We start from the raw sequence: 22,363 nt of genomic DNA on the forward strand, positions 1-22,363 counted from the left end.
GGAGAGCCAGGGAAGGACGCATCACACGTGGTGTCAGTAGCGGTGGGATACGAACAACAGAGAATCCAGATACAGTGGTGTGGCAAACAGAAATAACAAAACAAGATTTCTTGTGAGAGTGACTGGCAAAGAGTGTGTGGCAAAGAGTGAGTGAACTCAAACACCATGGCTGAATACATAAAAATGAAAAGAGAGGAGCTGGTGGAGAAGTGCATAACATTCAATTTACCTCATGAGGGTAAAGGGGTAGATGAATTGAGGGTAGCACTTATAGGATTTGCAACTGCCCAGCAAAAATAACCTGTCAGAGAAGAGACCCCAGAAGGATATTTAAGCAATCCCGCTTATATAGAGTACTTGAGAGAGAAGTTAAGATGGGAGGCTGAGGAAAAAGACAAGCAGAGGGAGTTGGAAGCTGAGAGATTGAAGATGGAAACTGAGAGAATGAGAATGGGGTTTGAGGAGAGGGAGAAGCAACGAGCAGTGGATGCCGAATTACAAGTAGAAAAGTTAAAATTTGAAAGAGAGAAGTTTCATCCTGATGAAACAAGAAAGGACAGAGATGGAACAAAAATAAAAATTACTCCAAAGGACTTTGCTGTCTATGAGCCTGGTCAAGATCCTCAAATTTACCTCAGCACCTTTGAAAAAGCAGCTCAGTTGTGGGGGCTACCTGAAGATAAATACATGCAGTATTTATCAAATCTGATTAAAGGGGAATTGGCTGAGGTATACCAATATTTCCCCTCAGACAGGCCCGTCACCTATGCTGAATTCAAAGAAGCAGTGTTTAAAAGATTCAGACTGAGGCCTGATTATTTTAGAAGGCTTTTCAGAAACTGTCAGATACAGACAGGGGGTCTTTCATGGAGCTGGGGGCAAAACTGATGGACATATTTGGGAAATGGCTGACAAGTGCAAAAGCTCAGTCTGTGGAGGAGGTGAAAAACCTCATGATATTGGATCAATTATACCATCAGTTACCACCAGAAATAAGGCTCCTGGTCAAAGACCGTTCCCCTACATCTGTGCAGGAGGCCGCAGAGATGGCGGATCACTTTGCCTCCAATAGAACTGGCTGGGTGGGGAAAACATCAAGAGAGTTTAAACCCAGACCATATAGTGCTGGCAGAAGGGATGTGGTACCACAGTGAGTGAGTCCTCCATTAAAATCTGAAGGGCACAGGACACCCCAGAGTGGATCTGTGTACCCTAAAAGTGAGGAGAAATTATGCTACAAATGTGGTAGACTGGGGCACCTACGTTTTCAATGTGAGGTTGCCAACCCCATTAGTAATCCTGCTCAGACAAGGACAGTGAAAACAGAGCCCAAGGCTTTAGAAACAGCGAAAAAGGTTCAGTTCTGCCAGATAAACTGGACAGAAGTAACAGACCTTGATTCAAGTCTGAGAGAGGAAGTGAGTGTACAAGGGGCAACTTATTGGGCATTGCTTGATACTGGTGCCGCTCAGACATTACTGAGGCCAGATTTAATAAAATCTGAGGTAATATTACCTCAGGAAACTGTGACTATCCAAGGAGTGAGAGGTCAACCAGAAAGTTTGCCTGTGGCCCTGGTGGATATGACTTGGAGAGGCCGAGAGGGCCGATATAAAGTACGCATTAATGCCCAGCAACAAGAACCAGTAATACTGGGAAGGGATGTAATGGGCGCCCAAGGAAAGATCTATGTAGTGACCAGACTGCAACTTGGCAGAGAAAAAGAAGCCATATTAAGGGGTGGAGAAACAAGGGCTTAATATTAAGGGCTGAAACAAACAGGGTGGAATCTGTTAACCAGCCACAGGTCACCATAGCAACCACTAGCAGTCCTGCTGAAGGAGACAAATTGTATCAAGTGGTCTCTGGGAAAGAAGCAGAGCAATTCAGGGAAGAGCTGCATAAAGATATAAGTTTGAAGCAGATAAAGGAACAAGCTCTGACCCAACAGATTCCTTTCACTGACAAACTGAGGAATCAAGTTGTGTGTGAGAATGGGATTTTATATAGACTGTGGATGCCTGCTGAGAGAAAGGATGAATGTGAACCAGTGAAGCAATTGATAGTACCTAGCAAATACAGAACCAGATTGCTAGAGGTAGCCCACGATGTCCAATGTGCAGGACATCTGGGAATAAAAAAGACCAAGAGGAGATTGGCTGCACATTATTATTGGCCAAATATCTCCAAGGATGTAAAACAACATTGTCTATCTTGTGGAATATGCCAAAAGGTGGGAAAGAGTGGAGTAAAGACCAAGGCACCCTTAAAGCCCCTTCCTATAATTGGACAACCCTTTTATAGAGTGGGAATAGATTTGGTGGGCCCTTTTTCCAAACCCACAAGGCATGGCAAGAAATATCTAGTGGTGGTGGTGGATTTTGCCACCAGGTACCCAGACGCAGAAGCACTGAGATCTGTAGAAGCCCCTGTAGTGGCAGAGGCTTTATTAAAAATCTTTATGAGGCTGGGTTTCCCTCATGAAGTGCTGACAGATCAAGGCAGTGTATTCATGGGAGAAGTGATGCAATGTATGTGGAAATGTTGTGGTCTAAAACATCTAAAGACCACTACTTACCATCCCGCCACTAAGGGCTAACTGAGAGATTCAATGGAGTTTTGAAGGGCATGATAAGAAGCTATGTTCAAGATCACCCACAAGACTGGGATGAACGTTTGGGATGCTTCTTATTTGCATACAGAGAAGTCCCTCAGGAGTCAACAGGCTTCTCACCCTTTGAACTAATGTTTACTAGAAAAGTGAGGGGACCTTTGGAACTGCTAAAAAATTCATGGGAAGGAACGCTGGGAGAGTACAAAACTTCTGTAGTAGATTTTGTATTGGAATTCCGCAATAAATTAACATCAATGATGGAAGTAGTGAAAGAGAATTTGAGTCATGCACAGGAAAAGCAAAGTTACTGGTATGACAGAACAGCCAGAGAACGTGTGTATGATGTGGGAGATATGGTTATGGCGTTCATACCCAGGAAACATGACAAATTACAGGCTAACTGGGAAGGACCATATACCATCAGAGAAAGGCTTGACACAGTGACATATGTAATCACCACAGACCAATTAAACAAAAGCAAAGTGGTTCATGTAAATATGTTAAAGCCTTACCATACCAGGGATGCAAAGGTGTTGCAAGTTACCTTATTCCCTGAGGAAAGAGGGCCTGAACTTCCAGATTTGGTACAGGAAAGCAAAGACAAAGGAGGGGTAGATCAAGTGGAATGGTCAGAGGAGGTGAAGGAGGAAGTAAAAGAAGAGATTCTGAGAGTTTTGAAAACCTATAGGAATCTCTTTAGCAACAAACCTGGCCGAACCAGTATAGTTATACATTCCATTGATACTGGAGATCATGCCCCAATCAGATCTGTTCCGTACCGTGTGAATGGGAAAGTTTTGAACGAGATCAAAAAGGAGGTGGAAGATATGCTGGAATTAGGAGTAATCAGGGAATCCATCAGTCCCTGGGCCTCAAGTATTGTCCTGGTTCCGAAAAAAGATGGAACGACAAGGTTTTGCATTGATTATTGGCTAATCAATAAAATTACTGTCCCAGATACGTATCCTATGCCTAGGTTAGACTCAATGTTAGAGTTATTGGGGGCAGCAACCATTATCTCTACACTAGATCTCTGTAAAGGATTTTGGCAAATGGAACTAGACGAGCAATCCAGAGCCAAAACTGCCTTCAGTACACCAGATGGGTTATATGAGTTTGTGACCTTACCCATGGGACTAAGGAACTCACCAAGTTCATTTCAGAGGCTAATCAATACTGTGTTGCGAGGCATGTCAGATTTTGCAGTGGCCTATATCGATGACGTGGCCATTTTTAGCAAGTCGGTGTCTGAGCATGTCCAACACCTGACAACAGTATTGGAGGCCTTAAGAAAAGCAGGCCTCACAATAAAAGCTAAGAAATGCCAGTTTGGGCTAAAGGAAGTAATCTATTTGGGACATAAGGTGGGGAGTGGGAAAATCACCCCCTTATGGAGCAAGGTGGAGGCAATACAAGCGTGGCCGATCCCCTTAACCAAAAAACAAGTAAGGGCATTTCTGGGTGTGGCTGGATTTTATAGGAAGTTTGTGAGAAATTTTGGGGAAATAGCAACCCCCTTGCATGAATTAACAAAGAAGAAGTGTTCTGAGCATGTGGTATGGACGGATGAATGTCAGAAGGCTTTTGATCTACTGAAGCAAGCCTTGTGCCAAGGACCCATATTAATAGCACCAGACTATGAGAAACCATTCATTGTGGCTACAGATGCATCGGACCTCGCGCTGGGAGTCGTCTTGCTGCAGGAGAGAGAAGGCACCAGACATCCAGTGGCGTACCTGAGTCGCAAGCTGACGCCGAGGGAGAAAAACTATTCGTCGGTCCAGAAGGAGTGCCTAGCAGTCGTGTGGGGACTGAACAAGTTGCGCCCATACGTGTGGGGACGAAGATTCACAGTGACTACGGATCATCGGGCCTTGTTATGGTTGCAGACTATGAAAAACCATAACACTATGCTGCAGATGTGATCCTGGGCCCTACAGGACTATCAAGTGGACTTCCAGTTCATAAAAGGCAAGGACAATGTACTGGCCGATGGACTTTCCAGGCAAGTGGCTGGGACTGCAGTGATGTGACCAGACAGAGGAACAAAGAAAGACATTTTCCCCATACAGACTTTTATTTGTTAACGCGACGTATAAATCCTGGAACAGGAATAATACTCTGTTGTTGTTTAATGGGGGGGAAATGTGATGTTCCTATATTAATGTATATATGGTAAGTGTTGTTGTTTTAGAAGATACATGGTAAGTGGAGTGAAAGAGGAGGGGGAGTGAATGGGCAGTAGAATGCGAGATGATTGGCTGAGTGTTTACAATGGCTGAATGTATAAAAGGAAGAGTGAGAGTGGAATCAGGGGGGAGAAGAGAAAGAGTGGATTGCTTGGTGGGGTTTGAGAGAGTTGTTTGCCAGGAGAGAGTGGAGAAGGAGGGGGGTGGAGTTCGGATTAGTATTGAGTAAAACCATATGCTTAAGTGCCTTAAGAAGAAATCTTGTTAATCTTGTTAGCTTTGTTATCTGTATTAAATACTTAATTTGGTTTACCAAAGGCCTGATCCTTGGCTGGGGTTTCACAGACCAGAAGGGAGGGTAAGGTAATGACCAAGGCTGAAGGGGAACTGTAACAAATGGTGGCAGCGGTGAAGAGAATAACAATACCAGTATTCAGAGTCTCTGGGAATACTAGTATTGGGACGTTACTGGTGGTTGCCTAGCAGAGGGATCTGTTGAGATCTGTGCTAGAGCGGATAGGTAAACCATAAGAGAGTGCGGTCCGGACTGGTGGAGTCCCTGGTGGTGCCTAGAGACAGGCAGTAACCACGAGCAGGTAGGAACCTGACAGGGAGAGCCAGGGAGGGACGCATCACAGGGGGCTCTGGCCACCTGTGTGGGGTGGGGTTGGTGAGGGAATGGGGAGGCCTAGGGGGCACCTGGCAGAGGTGGTAGGAGATGGGGGAGTGCTAGGGAGCACATGGCAGAGGGGATGAAGGGAGGGCAAGGCGTGACTGCAAAGGGGGTGAAGGGAATGTTTGGGGTGCTGTAGGGTGGGGTGTAGGCAGGGTCAGTGAGCAGACCAAGCCAGGGTGGCAACACCTAGTATTATATATGTTGTAACCTACCCTGGAACCTTATGGTGAAGTGTAGATAAGAAATCTTATTAAATAAATGATTGTCCGATACTGCTGCTACCCCACATCAGATTCCCAGAGAGATCCCAGCATATGCAAACTTTCTCTTTCTTTCTCTCTCTGCTTCTGACTGTTTCTCTGTCACTTCCAGAAGTTCTTTCCACATTAATTAATGGCACTGTTTTTTTTGTAATGATACTCACCAGTACAGAACACCACCACCTCATAGAATCATAGAATGGGAAGGGGCCTATAAGGCCATCAAGTCCAACCCCCTGCTCAATGCAGGAATCCAAATTAAAGCACACCTGACGGGTGGCTGTCCAGCTGCCTCTTGAATGCCTCCAGTGTTGGAGAGCTCACCACCTCCCTGAGTAATTGGTTCCATTGTCGTACCGCTCTAACACGAAGTTTTTCCTGATGTGCAGCCAAAATCTGGTTTCCTGCAACTTGAGCCCATTATTCCATGTCCTGCACTCTGGGATGATTTAGAAGGGATCCTGGCCCTCCTCTGTGTGGCAACCTTTCAAGTACTTGAAGAGTGCTATCTCCCCTCAGTCTTCTCTTTGCAAGGCTAAACATCCCCAGTTCTCTCAGTATCTCCTTGTAGGGCTTTGTTTTCGGTCCCCTCTTTGCCCTCCTCTGAATCTGTTCCAGTTTGTCTTCATCCTTCTTAAAGTGTGGTGTCCAGAAATGCTCAGTACTCAAGATGAGGCCTAACCAGCGCCAAATAGAGGGGAACAAATGCTTTACACAATTTGTAAACTACGCTTCTGTTAATGCAGCCTAAAATAGCATTTGCTTTTCTGCAGCCACATTGTGTAATGAGGAACAAAATACTGGGGATTTTTAATCTTTGATTCACCTCAGTGAACCAGAGTTTGGAAAACTTGCAACAGCAAAGAGTCCTGGGAGACAGCCTTTCTGTGACCACAGAGTACATATCTTGAAAGCCTGAAGGTATAGACTTCCTGACTCCTATGGAAATTTGGGGAATGTCACCCAGTAAGAATTAGGTCCACCTTTCAAACAAAGAAACAGTTTGTATAAGGATTATGATAATCTTAACCTTTAGGAGAAGACAGGATAATGATTATCTGAAATCAGGAATTTACAGCAGGGAGATCACAGCTATTATCTGGAAATTTATCAAGGAAAAAAAGATTCCCTCACCAGTACTCCTAAACTCTTTCATTGTACTTATTTGTTACATCTACATCTTCCTGGTCAGGTTTACATTGGGGTCAGTTTAGTTAAGAACATAAGAACATAAGAAGAGCCTGCTGGATCAGGCCAGTGGCCCATCTACTCCAGCATCCTGTTCTCACAGTGGCCAACCAGGTGCCTGGGGGAAGCCCGCAAGCAGGACCCGAGTGCAAGAACACTCTCCCCTCCTGAGGCTTCCGGCAACTGGTTTTCAGAAGCATGCTGCCTCTGACTAGGGTGGCAGAGCACAGCCATCATGGCTAGTAGCCATTGATAGCCCTGTCCTCCATGAATTTGTCTCATCTTCTTTTAAAGCCATCCAAGCTGGTGGCCATTACTGCATCTTGTGGGAGCAAATTCCATAGTTTAACTATGCGCTGAGTAAAGAAGTACTTCCTTTTGTCTGTCCTGAATCTTCCAACATTCAGCTTCTTTGAATGTCCACGAGTTCTAGTATTATGAGAGAGGGAGAAGAACTTTTCTCTATCCACTTTCTCAATGCCATGCATAATTTTATACACTTCTATCATGTCTCCTCTGACCCGCCTTTTCTCTAAACTAAAAAGCCCCAAATGCTGCAACCTTTCCTCGTAAGGGAGTCGCTCCATCCCCTTGATCATTCTGGTTGCCCTCTTCTGTTAGAAAAAGTTAGAAAAAGTTAGTTAGAAAAAGGTATAAAATATGAGGGATTTAAAGGGGTCAGCAGTTTCTCTTCTGGAGGGCTCCAACAGCTGCTTTTCTTACCAACGCTCTCCAGCATCTTTGGGACAATTTGCAGAACTTCAGAGCTAAGGATTTGGGTGAGATCTTTCAAATCTAGTGCTGGTTACACGAGGGCAGAGCCTTGGCTCATTGGGCTAGAAACAAAAGTCTCTCTCTCAGCCTTAGACTCCTAGCAACTCTCCAGGAAAGGTATACACAACTTCTGGGTTTCTTTCTTTTCTTTTCTTTCTGTGTGGGTGAGCTTGATGTGAAAGTGTGCATAAGTTTTGTCTTTACTTTAGTCTATCTAGCACTACAAAACACATGAATAGGTAATAGTTAGACATTGTTTACATATTAATTGTAATTGTACAATGCAATATTTTTCCTTGTTTCTTCTCTTAATGAAACCACTCTTTATTTTTACTTTCTGTGTGTATGCCACTGGGTCAAGGGTAGTTTTATACACGCTTTGGGGGTTATGTGCGGGTAACTCCAGCAAAAGATCCTGCTGCACTCACAATAGGGGAACTTGCATTTCTAGTGGGCTATGCTGATGAGGACGTTCAAGGTCCATTCATAACAATTGCACTGTTGGGTCATATTCAGCTTGTGATCAACAAAAATTCCAAGGTCCTTCTCACATGTAGTATTGCTGAGCCCCAATCTTATAACTGTGCATTTGCTTTCTTTTTCCTAGGTCTGGCACTTATCCCTCTTAAATTTCATTCTGTTGTTTTCAGCCCAGTGCTCCAGCCCATCAAGATCAGTTTGAATTTTGTTTCTGTCTTCCAGGGTATTAGCTATCCCTTCCAATTTTGTATTATCTGCAAATTTCATAAGCATTCCCTGCACCTCCTCATCCAAGTCATTAATGAAAATGAAGAGCACTGGGCCCAGGACTGAGCCCTGTGGTACCCTGATCGTTACCTCCTCTCAGTTTGAGAAGGAACCATTGATAGGCAGTCTTTGAGTGGGATTGTAGCCAACTGTGGATCTACCTGATAGTTGTTCCATCCAGCCCACATTTAGGTAGCTTGCTAATCAGAATATCATGGGGCACTTTGTCAATAGCTTTGCTGAAGTCGAGATATATTCTGTCCACAGCATTCCCACAGTCTACCAGGGAGGATACCCAATCAAACAATGAGATCAGATTAGTCTGGCAGGATTTGCTCTTCATAAATCCATGTAGGCTTCTAGTAGTCACTACATTGTTTTCAAGGTGCTTACAGACTGACTGCTTTATAATCTGTTCCATAATTTCCCCAGGGATCGATGTTAGACTGACTGGTCTGTAATTCCCAGGTTCCTCCTTTTGACTCTTTTTGAAGACTGAGACATTAGCCCTCCTCTAATCATCCAGCACTGCACCCATCCTCCACGATTTCACAAAGATAATAGACAGTGGTTCCAAGAGATCTTCAGCAAGTTCCTTCAATATTCTAGGATGCAGTTCATCAGGCCCTGCAGATTTAAACTCATTCAAAGTGATCAGGTATTCCTTGACCATTTGTCTTATCAGTCTCAAGCTCCAATCCTGCCCCTTCAGCTTTATGTTTCCCAGGAGGATCACAGATGCACTTTGGGGAGAAAACTGAGCCAAAGTAGGAATTGAGAACTTCTGCCTTTTCTTTGTCATGTGTTATCATTTTGCCATCCTCGTAGCTGTACCACCATTTCTGTTCTCTGTCTTTTACTATGGATGTACCTGAAGAAAACTTTTTTGTTGCTTTTAGCATCCCTCGCTAACCGCAGCTCATTCTCAGCTTTAGCCTTCCTGACACTGTCCCTGCAATTCAGTGCTACCTGTCTGTACTTTTCCTTTGTGGTCTGGCCTTCCTTCCACTTCCTGTATGTGTCCTTTTTTTGTTTTCAGGTCACCTCTAAGTTTTCCGTGAAGCCACATTGGGTTCTTCTGCTGTCTCTTCCCCCCCTTTTTTTGATGGAATTGTTTGCTATTGTTCCTTTAGTATTTCCTCTTTTAGAAACTCCCACCCATGTTGGACTCCTTTTCTCATTAGGGTTACTTGCCATGGAACCTTACTTACAATTGAGTTTATTAAAATCAGCTTTCCTGAAGTCCAGGGTGCGCGTATGGCTACCCTCTGCTTTTGCTTCTGTTAAAATCAAGAATTCAAGTTTCAGAAGTTCTGTAATTAATCTATAATATATCATTTATAAAATGTAAAATTTTATAGGAGAGCTTTAGATTTTAACATCACACGATTTAGAAAAATGTTATTGGCTTAAGCAGAGGGTAATGGGAATGTACAACAGGGTGTGTATAGTGGAAGAACTATTTCTCCTAAGGATTATCACAGTTACCTAAAATAATTCCTGCAGGACTTTGATCTTCATCAAATCTGAACTTCTAGGTATTTGCGCAAGAGATTGGATTTATTACCTGGATAGACCATATTTCATGCTCCTGTATTCCTCTGAGATGCAATGAGTGATTTAAATAATTCATTAATTTATATTATTTGGTGGAGCTAGTGTTAATGTTCATTTATTGTTGTTGTTGTTGTTGTTATTATATCCCGCCCTTCCTCCGAGCAGGAGCCCAGGGCAGCAAGTAAACAGGACAGATCTGTCCTTGAGAGAATCTCTCTCTCTCTCTCTCTCTCTCTCTCTCTCTCCACACACCCCTCCCAATATCCCTAGGTGTCCATCTCTTAAAGTTTGCAAAGAATTTACTGGGTTCTTGCACAGAAGTCGAGAGAAGGTGTTTTGGACAGGAAAGGCATTTTTTTGTTTCAATGGTATGCTCCAAGCAACTGTGGTTGATACTTAATGTATCATGCTTTATGATGTCACTAGGGCCCACCCCATGATGTCACTATGGCCTGCCCCACAATGTCACTAGGACCCACCCCATGGCATCTCAGGTTTTGGGATGCTTCCAACCTGGCAACCCTACAGTGGACACATGAAGATCCCCTCCCTACAGTTGCTTATGGTGTATGCATGGATGTTTTTTGTGGGGAGGGGGGCACTAGATGAAATATGAGACATCAGGAGCAGGGCTACTTGGTGTGGCCCCACTTCTTACTCCGATGTTGATGTACATAGGAGCCAATGATATCCACACAGGGGTCTTGTTTTAGGTCAAATCTCAGGGTGCTTCCAGATAACCTGTTTATTGAGGATTCATCTTGATTTGTTTACAGGGAGATTAGATGACATTGGCTTTTTCATGAGCATAAATTCTAATTTATTTGAGGGGAAATTAGATGATGATGTGTCACAGCAAGTGTTATCCTACACTTTCCAGAGCATTTTCACATCACTTTCCTTATTGCAAAAAGTCCAGTCTTTTGGGAAAGCGGGTTCGTTGTGCAAGACCTCCCAATCAACTATAACTGTGAAGCCTGAGTTTGCTGGCAAGTGACTGAATCCCATCCAAAAATAGGGACAGCTTTGATGTGCTCTAAATGCAAAGATATGAAATCCTACCTGCATTTTTGTGCAGTTCTTCTACACTTTTTATGTATTTGTTTTAATATTTACTTATTTATTACTTATTTTTTCATAACATTGATTGTATGAAAGATTTACTCCCTTTGAGTTTTATATAACCTATTGACCTCTGAGGTAAGATGTGATTTGACAGTATAAATTAGCAACAAAAATTCTACTCGTGTAAGTGGAATTGTAATATATAAAAGAAAAAGATCCCACTTTAAATGCTCATTGATTTATTTGTTCACTGAGAGGGCCAGTGAGTAAAAGGACCGTGCTTGGGAAAATAATGAGATTGATTCTGTGTTCTGAGAATAAAACACAGCACTGGGGGGGGAAAAAGGCAATTTAAGGGAAGAATGACTTATTAAAATGAACATGTATGCAACAAAATCCACAACCAGTTGAATGGTGCTGAAAAGATGTCAAGCTGTTTAAAAACAATTTAAAAGCAAATAAAAAGAGGTTTCTTCACTGGTTTATGACTGAGATGCCTATTTTAATTGCAATTTTAGACACTGATACGATAGAATGTTACTCTGCTAGAAAGGTCACATAAGCTGCAGAATTTCTAAAAAGATATTGCTATGATCATCTCTTCTGCTGTTGAACTACAGAACTGTAAGCAATGGTGGTACAAACTAAATATTTTGAAAAGTTCAGCTTTGACATATTTCCATAAAGAATTATCCATGAGCAATATGTAGTTCAAGAATGGTCTACATTTATACAAAAATCTCCTGGTCATACTAAGCTCTGAGAAGCATTTCAGGACAAAAAAAAATCTTTTGGAGGCATGGCATTTTCTCATGAATGTGCAATGTTCCATTTCAAAACCTGCTGTGCATGTTTACAATGATTTAAGTGGTTCGTTGGGGTTCGTCTTTTACGCATCACAGTTCCTTCAGGGCTCCATGTTCTTCATTCTTCATCAGTGTCATACTCTTTTGAAACTCCTCTCTTTAGACTGCATACGCATGCCATTTTATTCTAGAATCAAGAGGTTAGTGTCTACGCAGCTGTGGAAGGCTTGCTATTGAAACACATTCAAAAGGAGTTTTGTTGTTAACCCTTCAAACTAAATGGGTGATTTAAATATGCATGGCATTCATCATCTGTGAGACACTGACTATGATAAATAACATCATGGTATATTATATAGTCAATAACATGACTATATCATTTGATCACTGATTTGTGATATAGTTTTGTGGGCCAAAAGAGTACTAAGTCAAGACAACTACAAATTGTCAATTTAACACAGACAAATATTCCAGGACTCTTTCTCCATAAAAAGCTTAATTTTTGAAATTATTAAAAAATAAGATAAACAATTTAATGTATTGACAATTGTTTTACACTATATTATGTGTACTGCTTAGAGATTATTGGGTGGTTGTTTTTTTTTTTAAAAAAGTGATTTATATATTCTTCCAAATAAATGCAATACATTAAATTTTAAAATGTATGAGTTGTTTTATTTTGGTTTAGTGCCATTGCAAGTTTTTCTATGCACCCAGCCTAGGAGGTGACCATGGCTTGGCATATGAAGTAACTGAAATGTCTAGCTGGGAAATCCTAGTGGCTTTGTCAACTTCCAAATATATAGAATAGAAAATATCATCTTGACAGGGAAATGGATCCGGTTCTCTGGACAAAGTTTGTCTCTTATTTACCTGTTGCCCCAATGGTCTTTTGTTTGACCCATGACCTCTTCCTCACTTGTAGGTGCCAGGGCAAGGATATGGAAACCTTCCTTAGTCTTTGTCCCAGCTCTAGATTATCCTTCATCTTTGTACTGCTCATCCACTCTGGTCCCTGACCAAGGAGGGTGCAGTCCAACTCATATTTATGTTGGGCTGAGGGGAATTGGATATGGCAGACCCCCAGCTGAGCTGGCAGGATTCAGGCTCCACCAGGCTCCACCAACAGAAGCCCCTCACCCCGGCTCAGCTATGACAGAGTCAGGACCCTGTTGGGAGTCCTTTGGGGAAGCCAGCCTGGCGAAAAGGGTGCCAGTAGAAGCTGGTGTAAGGCTTAAATAGGGGGCATTCTGGGGGATGTCAGAGGAGGGGCCGAGGGGGGGACTTACACAACATACAACTCAGTCTAAGAAAATAATTATAATGGGGAATGTTTACTCACAGTTGGGGGTATTCGTGAGAGCTGACTTTTTCTTTCCATTCATGTGCATGAGCTGAGCAGACAATCTGCCAGCCTGGCAGCTCCCGAATGGCAAATGAATGCTGCAGAGCTTCCCGCCAGCTCCTCCTCCGCTGGTACCCCTGCTGCTGGCTTCCCCTGAGTTGGATTGCTTTGCAAGCCTCTTTTAATATGTTCATCATTTTGAGAGCCTTTGGGCCTTTTAAATGGTTTTAGGTGGTTTTTAATGGTTGTACATGTTTTAAGTAGCTTTTAATTGTTTTATAAATACATTTTATTTTATTTTAAGTTACATTGTTTTAATTTTTATGTTTGTCTCCCTGAGCCTTTGACAGGAAGAGTGTTTTTCAAATTTAATAAATAAATAAAAATAATAAAGCATAACATTACTGCTTGTCTGTTCTCTTTGTATAAACCTGTTCAGGCAATGTTAAACAGCACAGAAAATAACAGTATATGAATTGAAAAACAATAAAAGGAGACACCTGTGGCATCCATTGTCTTCTACATCAACTTTGATCTTCTGGCTATAGTATGTATCTCTATATCTATTTCTGTATCTCCATGCATCTCCATGTTTCAGAATGTTTCAGTGTGGCCTAGTAGTGGAATAGGACTGGTGAGACCCAAGGTCGAAATCACCATGAAGTTTCCTGTGTGATGTAGGGCCAGCCTAGCTTAGTGCTATGCTGTATCCTCAACCCCTCCCCATAGGAACATATCTATCTGCCTTATACCGAGTCAGTCCAACTTGTCCATCTAGCTCACCATTGTCTACAATGTCAGCAGTTCTCCAAGATTTCAGACAAGATTTCAGATAGGAGGTCTCTCCCAGCCCTACCAGAAGATGCCAGGGATTGAACCTGGGATCATCTGCATGCAAGTCAGATGCTTGACCCCTGAGCCAAGGCCCTTCCCCAGTTTCTTTAAACCATTTGCCCCCTAGGAAAGAGGGATACTTTCTTTTGTCACTTTGGCAGGGAAGAGGAAGAAGCTGGAAGACTTCATGTGGGTGGTAGTGGTGGTGTAGATATTTGCCTGTTGCTCTTACTTTAAAATCTTTATGTTTCACCACTTGTGAAAAATCCCCATTTACTCCAGCATTCTCAGGTAGTTAAGTCTTAGTATTGGCTTTTAATAAACCTCTGGATATATTTTGGTAAATTTAATTTGTTGTCCTGATATGGCTGTAGTTATTTTTATTTTTGTAAACCACCTTGTAATATTTTTTGTGTGAGGTGGTATATAAGTTATTTCAAATAAATACATAATGAGTAGTGTATATTCTTGCTTTTAACTTCTTTTTTTACAGCAGTTTTGAGCTAGCTTCTCTGTCCCAGGCATTCTAGGAATTGCTGAGACAGAGAAAGATTGTTTTTTTTTTTAAAAAAAAGTTAAAAGAAAGAATATACAAGGGTTGTGCTCCAGGTTCAGCCAAGGCCCAAACCAAATTGAGCAGATTGGGGGGGGGTCCTGTCATCACTTGAGTTGCATTGAGACAGCCCCAGATTCCTGTGAATTGTGGGGGCAGAGCAAGTGGTAAGCAGATGATTCATTCCTGTATGGTGCAGGTTGCAGGTGAAAATAGGCACTGCTAGCAGTTACCGGGCTTCCAGTGACAAAGCTGGGTCCAGAAGCAACCCCAGACTGCATACCTGCTCTCTCAGGGGGAGAGTAACCCAACCCAGGGCAGACAATTGACCAATTTCTCAGACATGGGAACCACTCACCCACAGCACCTCCATCTTGCCAGGATTCAGGCTCAACTTATTTTCCCTCATCCATCCTACCACTGTGTCCAGGCACAGGTCCAGGAACTGCATGGCTTCTCTTGATTCAGACACTATGGAGAAATAGAGATGAGTGTCATCAGTGTATTGATGGCACCTTGTCCCAAAACTCCGAATGACTGCTTCCAGCAGTTTGATAATAGATGTTAAATAGTATTGGGGATAAAATAGTGCCCAGTGGCACCCCATTGCATAACTGCCTGGGGGGCGAAAACCACTCTCCCAGCACTACACTCTGGACTCGGTCCCATTGGTAGGACTGGGAACCACTGTAACACAGTGCCCCCAAGTCCCATTCCAGGAATCCAGTCCAGGAGGATACGTGGTCAATGGTATCAAAAGCTGCAGAGAGATGGAGAAGCAGGAGCAAGGTCACACTCCCCGTCTCTGTAAAGGACATCCATCAGGGTAACACTTATGAGGATAAAATGGAGGAACCATGTATATTGCCTTGAACTCATTGGAGGAAAGGTGGTCTATAAATGTAATAAGTATTCTCCTAAGCATCCTGTCTTTCAGATCTTATCCATGTCCAGTTCTGAAAGTATTCTTCCATAACCCAATATCAAAGAAAGATTCAAACAGTTTAATTCCTTTTCCTTGTTGCATGGCTTATTTCTTGTCTTATCTGTCAGCCTGTCAGACCCTTCTCTGCGCATGCTTCTCTGTGTTTGCCACAGGCTCTTTTGTCAAGGCCTGCCACTTTTATAAATAGGCAGCTAACCATCGACATCTAGGCTAGAACATGAAAAACTGAAAGAAAATAATTTGTTGTAAACTGTGTTTAATAATATATTTTGCATAGTAGTGATTGTATTATTGTAGTAATAGTAATAATAATAATAATAACAACAATTCCTAAAAAGAGCAAAATAATAAATTCTGAGCTACCTGAACCTCTTGGAAGACCAAACTGATACCAAATTGTTCAGGGGAGGTTAAAACCAAAAATATTGGTGGGAAGCTTCAAAAGCCAAAGGTGTTTCTCCTGCTGTACTCTTTTTATTTATTTATTTATTTATTGCACTTGTATACCACCCCATAGCCGAAGCTCTCTGGGCGGTTTACAGCAATCAAAAACATTAAAACAAATATACAATTTAAAACACATATTTTAAAAACAATTTAAAACACAATTTTAAAATTTAAAACAATATAAAAACAATTTTGTATTGGCTATCTTTTCAGTTTTTCTGTTACTTTGACACATCCCACATCATCCTTCACAGCACTTCCTTTTCCTACTTTTCACTTTTGGCTTCCTCAAAGAAACTTTACTTTGCAGTTAGATGCCTGTGTTGCCTTAAGTCTCATCACTTCAATCGCAGGAGTATTTATTTATTTATTTATTACATTTATACCACACTTTTCTTTCACCATGAAACCCAAGGTTGCTGAGCTAACATGAGTTGTTTTGTCCCATATATGCTCTTACATGAGCCCTTTTCTAACCTGGTGCCTTCCAGATGTTTTTCATTACAACTCCCATCAGCCCACAGGCAGCATGCCTAGTGGTCAAGAATGATGGGAATTGCAGTTCAATGCATCTGGAAGGCACCAAGCTACCTTACATCAAAAGAAGAGTTTTATAAATATGCAGAGACAGAAATGACATAGTTTTAAAATCTTTGTTTATTTATAAACTGCTTAGTGTCGGCCTAGGTTTTTAAGTGTTGTACAAAGTATAAAAACCAATTACACAAACATTAAAATATAAATATCCATAATTAAAATACAAACTAAAACAATCCCATTAAAATAGTACAGCAATTAAAACAGGAGGTTCAGGTTGAGAGAAGAAGAGAATACCTGTGTACACAGGTGCATCTTCAGAAGCTGGTGGAACACCAGTACAGTTGGGACCTCTTGCATGTCCACAGGGAGTGCATCCCATAACACCAGTGCTATAAACCCATCTCTGAATCATCACAATCTGATAATCCAGGTCATGGCAAGTCTAACTGGCTTCCATTTGTTGATCTTAATGCCTGTTATCAGGCAGTAGAAAAGGTATTAAGATCACTTGAAATCCCTTCTTTTTACACTTTCAGAGACATAAGATCTGCACAGCTGCATTCAGAAAACTTCAAAAGTAAAAGGATTATAATAAAATCTAATCTGTAAAGATGTAAATTAATCCACCACTGGCAGCTAGCCCCAATGCAACTCAGTTATGCTAGCACTGTTCTGTCTCCTCTTGTAGTTGTGAGGCCCGCAGGTCTCTTATTCGTCTCTGGTGGGAATGTGAGAAGGTGAAGGGATTTGGCGTCAAAGTGTTGGGCAAATAATAAAATTGAGCAAATAATAAAACAGGCTAATGCTCTGGACCCAGCCTTAGCACTTCTATCTATCCTTTGTGAGGAGCTCTTGATCCCCAAATACTAAAAAGATCTAGTAAGATCTCGTGGCAGTGCAACTGGAGTTGTCTTGACAATGGAAGAGGGCTGAGAAGAACTGGCACAACAGGATTTGGCAGTTAGCCCTCGATGAGAAATTGAAACAAGAGTGTGAAAGAGCTAGAGGGGAGTCCTCTTCAGACAACTTCATATCTGGTACCCCTTTATATGTTTTGTCATAAAGGGTGGCTAAGAACAGAGACCACCATCACTTTCTTACTTAATGGAGATATGTCTTTCCTACAGTGTTATGACCTTTTATGATGATGATGATTAAGATAACAACAACAACAACAATAACAATAATTTCTATCCTGCCCTTCCTTACAGAAGGAGCCCAGGTAGGCAAATAAGCAGGAAAAAAAACTAAAAACATCTTAAAACATCTCAAAAACACATTTTCAATATATATATATATTATTGTTAGCAGCTGATGAAGGCGGAAGCTGAAATGTTTTGTTAATACAATAAAAACCTCTGTTTGGTTAATCACAGTTACGTTCATATATATTTTTATGTGATTAACGGAATCCTTATAAGGATCCAGAGCAAGCTTGAGTGAACTTATGTTTGTTGCAGACACAGACTGGGATAAGGTCTCTACTGAAAAGGCTTGTTCTCTTTCTATATGTGTAGTGAACCACCTTTTGACCTCTTATTGTTTCATGATGAGAGAAATGTTCTTGTTCTTTGTTGTTTATGTGAAAAAAAAATCAAGAGAAAAAAAGATGTGCATGTGCAGTGGGAGGAAATGGGAAGTTTCAACATGGAGCTTTGCGTAATTCAAATTCTACCCCAACTCACTTATTGCTCCCTGTAAGTAGCCTTACAAAATAGGCAGTAGGTAACTGATGAACTTCAGCTCTTTCTACCTTTTCGCCTTGGCTTAGAGCAAAAACAAAGAGCAAGAGAGGCAATAATTTTTATCATCTGAGTAATAAGATAATTACATAGCCAGCTATATTACTTCACTGATTGGCAGGAATGTTTCTTGCAGATGTCTTCCTTTGATAATGCACATTTAATTAGCAGAAACTAACAATTAAAATGCTGACATTGAACATGAAACAATAGTTATCAATGGACACCTCTCTACTTTTTCATCCTTCATGTGTCCTGTACAGCACATTTTAAATTTCTGTTTTTTGCCTTTTTTGCAGAGGCGGATATGAGAATATGTTTTATCAAAGAACAGTTACTTGAATATATTAATGCCTAAAGAGGCAAAGTTTCTTCACAGTTGTTGAATACATATTAAGTCAAATCGTATTGAAGATAAACATTTGCAAAGTGGAAAGATGTTTTACAAGCATGTTAAATGTTTTTTATGGGGTTTCAAGAGAAAATGAATTCAGGTTAAAAGGAATCAATAATAGTGGAACATGAACTTGGGGAAAAAACTGAGCCAGAGCTGAGATACGTATTAATGGCCAATTTGCGGCTCATGCCTTAGGTGGCTTAGCTTGTTGAGTTCGTCTTGACCTCACTGAAATGCCCTCTCCTATCAATCAGTAAGGTAAGCATTGCAGTAATACACTGGAAAACAGCAACATCTGCAAGAAAGAAGCTTTAAGGTAGTTAAAAATTTCACATCTATGAACAGTTTAATTAAGATCAATTGTGTTGCCCCTTGAGGATGTGTGCTATGACAACTTGACTTTGGGATCCTAATAAATTACAAACAAAAACATGTTACCCTTTCAACGTATTTTCCATTAAAAAAAACCTCCACAATGTAAACAAAATCTACCAGAGGATTTATGGCACATTGCAAAAGGCTTCGAGAAATGTGGGTCCATGTACCATGTCCGATACCTGCATTACACAGAAAGGATATAAAGAATGTTGTTCTTTTTCTGAAATCTGCTAGACGCAGATCTTGGTATACGTTGTGCCATACCAAGAGGGTTGATTTACACATTGGTCTCTTAACTGAAGGACTGCATATCAAGACTCCTTCACCTGTATCGGTGTATGGATAAAGGGAGCAGAATCTTTCCCTCAGCAACCAGTGAAGTTGGTCATGACTGGAGAGCAATTTTCCACTGACCAATACATGTATGAGAGAAAAAGAATGGGGAGAGATATTTGGTATACACATATTTCCCTCATTTGGACTTTAGTCCTATACCCACTTATCTGAGAGTAAGTCTGATTGAAGTTAATGGGTTGAACTTCTGACCAGACATAAACAGGCTTGCACTATAAGAGGTCAGCATGCAAATCAGCCCTAAGTCCTATTGATTTCAACAGGATTTCAGAATAATATTCGTTCTCTGAACTTTATTGATTGAAATCAAAGGACACACATGCTTCAATATGCGCTTAAATTCCATTCAGTTTATGGGTCTTACACATAATTACATTTCTCTGGACTGTTCACCTTATGTGGAAGTACATCCCATTGATTTCAGTGAGTCTAAAATGCAATTAGAATTGGGGTATAAATCATACAAGTATTGATCTTTTCCTGAGCTAAGCATTTTTATCTGAATTTACGTCCTGTCAGCCCCCCCAAAAAACCTCTGAAACTTGCTAATCTACAAGAACATCTTCAATAACAAGACTTGTCCTCCTCCATGTTTTCCTTCTTTCTTCACTCATTTTGCCTGAACTTCCTGTTAGATGGTCTGACATCCTCTCTCTTCAGCTGAAGATACTAGTCAAATCTAACTAATGCTAGTCAATTAAAGACTTTCCCCAAATGTGCCATTACCTCCAGAATGCCTCAGTATACTTCAGGTTTCCCCCCAACCTCCTCATCTGTCCAAACTTCACGCCAAAGGCAAGCAACCACACCACTCCATAAGCCAAATGAATTAAACCCAACAGTGTGGAGTAGGAAAAACAGAAGGGATCCCAAAAAGCAACCCCCAATCCTACTAAGTCCCTAAGTGGCAAATAGCAGAGCCCACATTGCATGTAGGATGGGACGATGGGTGCTGGGGAGAAAAACGCAATGAGGGTGAGTTGGAAGGTGGAGCTGTTTTATAGACCATGCTCTCTCAGCCTTCCCGATTGGCTGCAGGGTGACCACATGACTCTGAAACCATTCAGGTGAATCCACCTGAGCCCTCTTTGAAAGAAGGAAAGTGGAAACAAATGCACCCCCACTGAGTACAGGAACTTCATTCCCAGGTAAGCAGGCCTCAAGAAATCAAACAGCCCCTTATCTACTTTCTGTATCCCTGATTTGTGGTCCTGACTTTAGAAGGTCATGGAACTGGAGAGGATAGGAAAAAGAATCTCTTATTTGCTATCATCTTTATTAGAGAAGGAGTTGGGATAAAGTATGTTTGCAGCTCAGACTGGTAAGCAAGATTAGTGATTAATAAAAACAGAAAAGAACAGTGCTTTTTAAAATGCTTATTTGAGATATCTAACTGAACTGTCCACTTGCTGAGCAGATTTGCTAACTGAATTAATTTTTTTTAAGCCCAGCATTTTTAGCTGAAATGAGAAAACTCAAAATGAGTCCCTTTTTACCTGTGTGTGGGAGAGGGGAAAAAGCAGCAATAAGTAATTATCAATATAAAAGGGGCAGATGATGTGGTTCTTATCTTTCCTGCATGGAAGTGGCCAACATAATTATGTGGAAAGAAATAATTTCCACTAGTATCTTCTCTAGCCTTACTTGACTATATCCCCAAAGATACAAAGCAGGTATTTTAGCTAGAATGGATATAAAGTCACTGGATTGTTTTACTTACTTATTGGGAGCTCTGTGATGCAAAAGCACTGGCCATATTCAATATGATGATAATTATTCATACAACATGGACACACAAACAATTGCTTTGGTTTAACATGGGTGGCGAACCTATGGCCCTTCAGATGTTGTTGGACTCCAACTTCCATCAGGTCCAGCCAGCATGGCCAAAGTTAAAGGATGACAGCAACTGTAATCCAACAACATCTGGAGAGCCACAGGTCCCTACCCCTGGCTTAACAAATCCTGGGTCCTGAAGTGAACTCCTGTTGCTGGTGGCAAAGAACTGAAATGAATGGATTGCATTCAACTATGTCCTATTTAGAGTAGACCCATTGAAATGAACTAATCTAAGTTAGTCCAGTCCATTAACTTTAATGGGTCTATTCTGAGTAGAGCTAATGTTGAATACCACCCAATGTATTTATTTTATTTCGTAAATGTGTACCCTGCCCTTCCATGTATTTGCATAATTCAGGATGGCTTGCAGCTATTAAAAGAAAATCCCATAAAAGAAATAAAACAATGGAATCATAACAGAAATGGTCTCAGCAGATAAAAACATTCTAAAATCAGAGTCTATTACAAAGGACGAGAAAATGTGGCCCTCCAGATGTTGCTGGACTACCTCTTTCATCAATTCTGACTGTTGGCCATGTTGGCTGGGAGCGATAGGAATTAGAGTCCAACCAAATTTAGAGGTACACAGGTTCCCTACTCCTGGTCTATCACATACAACAAGATCTGCCTGGTACAGAGAAGATTTAGCTAGTTGAGAGAAAAATGGCAAGAGATGGGTCTATACTGATCTCATGGGGGAAGGCATTCCACAATTTGGATAGAGCCACTGAGGAAGCCCTCTCTCTCATCCTGACCAGCTGTACCTCAGCTAGAGATGGGGATAAATTTTATTCTGTTGGCATTTAAAGTCAAATCTATCAAATTTGCATTTTCTGAAACAATATGAAAACCAAAACATAGCCATCTCTCAAAATTTGCACTTAACTGAATTTTATGATGCAGTTCTCCACCCAACCAATGCTTACAAAATATATATATTAGGGGATTGCATGCATAAAAGTGAATATATTAATGAAAATAACATACAAAAATACATTATATTAGGAGAAATTGCTTGCAAAATGTGTATTTTAGTGAAACCTGCATACAAAAATTTGTTTATTAGGATAAATTCACACTAAATTAAAAAATGCAAATTGCTATAAAAATGT

The sequence above is a fragment of the Rhineura floridana genome, chromosome 3 (assembly GCF_030035675.1).
Source record: "Rhineura floridana isolate rRhiFlo1 chromosome 3, rRhiFlo1.hap2, whole genome shotgun sequence".
NCBI lineage: Eukaryota > Metazoa > Chordata > Lepidosauria > Squamata > Rhineuridae > Rhineura > Rhineura floridana.